Below are 6,367 nucleotides of genomic sequence, written 5' to 3'. Positions count from 1 at the left end.
CTGGATGTGGATGGACAGTATAACCCTAGAAGGCCTGGATGGATTGTATTGATATTCGGCATGTAAGTCTTGATGAGACCTTGAGATGATCAGGTTTTCCGGTCTTGATATCCCGAGTTCTGTGCAGGCTGTGGTCGCGATATTTGAGTGGTCTTGGTGCAGGGAGTAAGTCGTGTAGGTTTGGGCACCCTAGAAGCTTTTCTAGCGGCAGGAGTTGGTTTAGTGTCGACAGATTTTGAAAGAGAACAACTCAAGAAGAGGTTAATGGATCTTTAAGATTTTTGGTATGTAGATAGCTGAAATCAGTAGAATCTAATGTGCATAAATAATGAGGAAATTGTATTGATCGGACATAGGCAAGGAGGAAAACATTGATAATTATTTCAACTTCTAGGAGATTATCAAGTAATATTACTTTTGCAAATAAGGATTGTATAATTGCATAATTACAAATTATGATATGCACACGAAATGCACCAGTCGTAAAGGTTAAAATCATTTGGAAAGGATCCTAGGAATGGGGTCGCAGTTTTTTTTCCTACGGTCCTGGTTTTCCTGAAAATCAGGTTGCAAGTTGCTTTACTGAGAGAAGTTTTCTTCAGATTCAGTTGAACTGTTTCATCTTGGACACGGTCCTCTCCCCACGCATTACAACTCAGGTCAAACCGACCGCCTTGTTTCTTCATCCGGGGTGTTCGAACTCCTCTCGTACCCAAAGCCGTGTAACTTCCTGCGCCCATTCATCGTGGTAAGAGTTACCCTGTGAACGAGACCCGCCGGTTTGTGTGACCCGGATGAAGTAGCATGGCGGTCGGTTTGGCGAGGTGTGATATGTGCGGAGAGGCCACGAACAGTGACGGTGCACGGCTGGCTAGGGACCCAAAACTCGTTGCGGCCCGCTAAATCCTTCGTCACATTTCCAAACCGGGGCCCGGCCGGGCAGCTTTCGAGAACGAAAAGTATCGGATATAAAAGACACCAAACTACACCAGACGTCAAGAGAATAGTCGTGGGCATTGTCTGTGTTTATTTATATTTCAGCCATACCACTGTGTTCCATTTTTGCACATGGGTGATTTTGGTATAGTCTATTGTTGCATGGGGAGGGAGATAACTGAAATATGCTGTATTTGCTCTGAAGCGAATGTCGGTCTTTCTAGTTTTACTATACATTTCTATTTGTCGCCTTCACAAACAGCCCGGTCGGGCACCGGTTTGGAAATGTGACGTAAGCCTAAAGGAGGGACATTCAGAGTCCGAAGGATAAATGCAGTCGCACGTTTGCTTGAACATTTTTCTATTTGCTGTGTTGTTAGGGCCAACGTATAGGACTGCAAGCAAAAGAAGCCTTGTGTGCGCGTGTGTCTGTGTCCGTGTGGATAGCGTTCAGCACCAAGGACAGGTGTGTTTGTGTGTGTGTGTGTGGATGGTGTTCAGCACCAAGGATAGGTGTGTTTGTGTGTGTGTGTGTGTGTGGAGTTCAGCACCAAGGACAGGTGTGTTTGTGTGTATGTGTGTGTGTGTGTGTGTGTGTGTGTGTGTGTGTGTGTGTGGATGGTGTTCAGCACCAGGGACAGGTGTGTTTATCTTTGTGCGAATGGCGTTCAGCACCAGGGACAGGTGTGTTTGTGTGTGCGTGGATGGTGTTCAGCACCAAGGATAGGTGTGTGTGTGTGTGTGTGTGTGTGTGTGTGTGTGTGTGTGGATGGTGTTCAGCACCAGGGACAGGTGTGTTTACCTGTGGGTGGATGGTGTTCAGCACCAGGGACAGGTGTGTTTACCTGTGTGTGGATGGTGTTCAGCACCAAGGACAGGTGTGTTTACCTGTGTGTGGATGGTGTTCAGCACCAGGGACAGGTGTGTTTGTGTGTGTGTGAATTGCGTTTAGCATTGTTTTTAGCACAGGAGACATTTTCACCTATGAGCTGGTTACACTTTACTTAACAACTGACCTATAGAGTAACACACCAGCTCCACAGGCACACAGAGGCTGGAGACCACTTGGCCAACACAGTTGAGTTTCCCTCAGTATTTACCATTTATTGAAAAAGTGGCGGTACATTAGATGGGTCAGCCAGGCAGTAAGACTAATTAATGGTGGCTGTCCACAGAGATACAGAAAATATTACAAAAACACCAGCACATACTTACAACTGCAGATGATTTACTACTTAAAAGATATGTAGGTTGCACCTGTGCATATCTGCTCATTTTGTACAGTTTAAACATCGCAAAAATACATTCCTGTGTCTGATAAAAGAGCCCATTTGAATTTAGTTATCAAAATTACCCAGCTATGATTTGCATCAACCAAGCAAGCCCTTTTACATATACATGCAGTTTTTCATTATATTAATTGTAAGTATGTAATCTGACTCACTAATTTATAATTGTATGAATTATTACATTGCAGTTATCAGTATCATACAAAACTAACATGAATTGTACACTGAAGTTGTTAATTTCAGCAAAGTCAATCGAAGGTAATATTTTAACCATGAACTGTCGCGCTTAAACACTAATTAAAGTAATTAGCTAAGTAAGTAATTAAACTATCCCTGTCACCCTAACATGTGATAAGTATCGAATTTACTGAAAGGTATAAAACTTACAAAATTCCACATCGCAGTTAGTAACATGTTTTCCAATGTTTATATACATAAAATAACAGATACAATTGATACAAAAAAAATTATCCATTTTGGAATAAACTCTTTATCCACTTAATGGAGTAAAGCAAAACCCTTGGCCAGGTCTCCTGGTCCTACTTTCTGTTTTTGGTTCAAGCATGTTGTTTCTATCATCTACCATGATTCTCATGAATATATTTACAAGTAGTGTGTGGGTACTACTAGTGTGGGTAAGTTGAGGACCATCAGTCTGTTTTTGTAAGACAAGTCCTTGAGGCTGGGTACTCTTTTGGGGCCCTTTTAGGAACTTTTCCTGTCTCTTCTGCCATTGTCCACGTGTTTGGAAACTAAGTCCAGTGCTCCTTACTCTAAATGTGGACATCTTTTTGATTTGTACATTGATAGGAAAGCCTCTTTATCCACATATTCGATAATCGTTTATTGTATGAAATCTGCGATCTGTTGTTCTTTACTGGTTAGAGGTGTCGGAACTCCTACTTAGGTATAATCATTGTTTTCAGAGTGACTCTTCAAAGCCAATTGTCTAATGTTGTTGTAAATCACGAGGCAGCAGGGGTGTGTAGATGTGCTGCTGATGACCATTGGGGTTCCTCAGGGGTTCATAGTGGTTTGGACTATCAGCACCAGGGGCAGCTACCGTCTGGGATTGGTTAAAAACGGAATCGTCATCATTTTCATTCTCGATGACCTGGGAACTAGCTTCAGCATCTTGAGAAGCTGCTATCACCTGGCCGTTCTCGTATTCATGGGGTTGTGGGTCTAGGGAGGGAGATGGAACCTCGTAATCATCGCTAAAGTTGCTGAGATGCTGCGTTTGTCCTGAGCCTGGTTGTGATCTTTGCGATGGACTGAGGACCTCGTCATTCTCATACCAGTCTGTCCTGGTGTCACCACTACCGACTGTGTGAGCAGCTGCATCTCCTGATTCATTATGGACATCAGCCTGAGGGCCAGTTGGATTTTCAGGGGTTAGGGGAATGGGTAAACCCGAATGATCAGAGCTACGAAGACCCTGCATGTTTTCTGCTCCTTGATGTGGACTTGCTGTTTGGCTGATTTCGCCTATAGGTTCGTACTCTGGGTCATCAGTTGGAAGATTATGGATAAGCTGACTCTCTTCTGTACCAGAATGGGTCATTTTAGATTGACTGTTTACGTCTGTACTGGTAACTGTGTGTAGTATTATTCGGTTATTACCACTGGAAGTGCTTGTGACATTTGAGCGCCTCTTATACATGCACCATGCTGTCAAGGCAATAGCACAAATAATGAATAGTCCAAGAAAAACACACATCGTGGCAAAAAGGGACACAGGCAGGGTGATTTCATCGCCAGTATTGATTGGGTAGCCTGGTGTCGTCTTTTCACAGACCAGGTCTATAGGACCTACATCCCGTAAGTATTGTCCTGTAAGGTTGTCAGGTCCGGCACATCTGATCTGGTCTTCAAATGGGTAAGACCCGGTCATCCTCTGTCTAAAGGGAGCTATCCTACAGTCACACTGTCAGGGGTTGTCGTTAATTATAACAGTTGGAATGGAAGCCAGTAAGTCATATGCCACAGGGGGCAGTGTTTGCAACAGGTTCTGTTGAAGCAACAACTGCTGTATGTTACCATATCCAGCAATTATATCAGCTGGGAAACTAGATAACTGGTTACGGCTGATTACAAGCCGCGATTGCTGCAGATGAGCAGCTGCAAGTCCAGAAAAGTTGCCAGCTGGATCGAAGACTAGCTAGATAGTTACCGTCAAGATCCAAGGTCTGAAGATTACCAAGTCCAGCAAATATGTCAGCTGGAAGACTTTTTAGACGGTTCTGGCCAAGAGTCAAGCTCTGAAGATTACTTAGTCCCACAAATATGCCAGCTGGAAGACTTTTTAGACCGTTCTGGTCAAGATCCAAGCTCTGAAGATTACCAAGTCCCACAAATATGCCAGCTGAAAGATATTTTAACTGGTTATCCTGCAGAGATAAATACCGCAGGCTAACCAGTCCCACAAATATGTCAGCTGGAAGACTTGCTAACTTGTTATAGGGAAGACTCAAGTGCTGCAGGTTGTCAAGTCCAGCAAATATGCCAGATGGGAGAGTAGTTAATTCATTGCCGGCAATAAACAATTGCCGCAGTTTACCAAGTCCCACAAATATGTCGGCTGGGAGACTAGATAACTTGTTATGGTCAAGATGCAAGTCCTGCAGATTAACAAGTCTAGCAAATACATCAGCTGGAAGAATAGATAACTGATTATAGCTAAGAGACAGGTCATTAAGGTTAGTTAAGTTATGGAATGTTTTGTTATGGATCATGGAGATCTGATTGTATCCAACATCTAATGATATCAAGCTCCTGTACCCAGAGAAATCAGACTGACTTAAGTTTGTGATGGCGTTGTGCCATAATTCAAGATGAGTGATGTTTGTAGGCAGGTCCTGAGGAACACTGCTGAGGCCTCTGAAGCTGCAGTAACATCGTAATGATGAACAGCTGCTACTGCAGGCTTGCGGTATCCACTGTCCGGTTGCTTTCAGGATGATCAGCAGAAGTATCAGCATCCTCTTCATTTTGTTGTACATACTGGGATGTAGCCTGTGCAGTAGAGATTAGAGACATTAGCATAAAAGTTAATTTGTGTTGACACGCTTAGACAAGTGCAATGTATATCTGAGTAACTACAATACGATGTTGAGAATACCTAATGACCTACTGGTAATGTTTTTCAATTCTAAATTCAATTTACTGTACACTATTGCCCTCTAGCTGGTGCTGATAGCACTGCAGCTGTGCACTACTGTCCCCTAGCTGGTGCTGATAGCACTGCAGCTATACACTACTGCCCCCTAGCTAGAGCTGGTAGTACTGCAGCTGCACAGTACTGTCCCTAGCTGGTACTGGTAGTACTGCAGCTGTACACTATTGCGCCCTAGGTGGAGCTTATAGTACTGCAGCTGTACACTGCTGCCCCCTGACTGGTGCTGATAGTACTGCAGCTGTACACTTCTGCCCCCTAGCTGGTACTAATGGTACTGCAGGCTATTTTATATCTCATGGACTGAAATATATCTGATGCTACAGAGAAGACGTTGACTGAAGTAGCGGGATCGTGTGGTGCATTAATTTTAATTCGTCAAGGTGCTCGATTGATCACCCACAGGACCTCATCAACAGTTTTTGCACACATTACTTTAAAATGACTGATTTTGTGATATTTGGCCATTTTTTTATAACAAATGTATATTTTGGGCTCCTATGCCCTTGTTTTCAAACCAAATGACCTGAATTTGGAATGAAGGTGTGAAGGGCATGTGCCTACATTTTTGTCACTTCTGGCATACATTACTTGAAACGTATTGTATTTTGCGATTTTTTTGTCATTTTTAAACTAAAAATGTATAATGATGGCTCCTGTGCCTTTGTATGATCATCATCATTGCGGGCTTCTTACCCCGAAAACCAAATAATTTGAAATTTGGTATGAGGGTGCTTACGGTATGTGCTCATAGGACTCCATCGGCTCATATGGTGTGCATTACTTAAAAGTTGTCAAATGTGGGATTTTTGCCATTTTTACTAAAAATTTAGATTTTGGGTTCCCGTGTCATGAAATAGCCAACTAATCTGGAATTCGGTATATCGTTAGCTTTAGCACTAGGAATGAAAATGGGTCTCATCGACCAGTCAATTTTGCATAGATGGGGTGTTCCGGAAGAGTTCAT

The sequence above is a fragment of the Branchiostoma floridae genome, chromosome 15, assembly GCF_000003815.2.
Source record: "Branchiostoma floridae strain S238N-H82 chromosome 15, Bfl_VNyyK, whole genome shotgun sequence".
In the NCBI taxonomy this organism is placed as follows: domain Eukaryota; kingdom Metazoa; phylum Chordata; class Leptocardii; order Amphioxiformes; family Branchiostomatidae; genus Branchiostoma; species Branchiostoma floridae.
The sequence above is the reverse complement of the archived record's forward strand: the minus strand, read 5'-3'. Positions refer to the sequence as shown.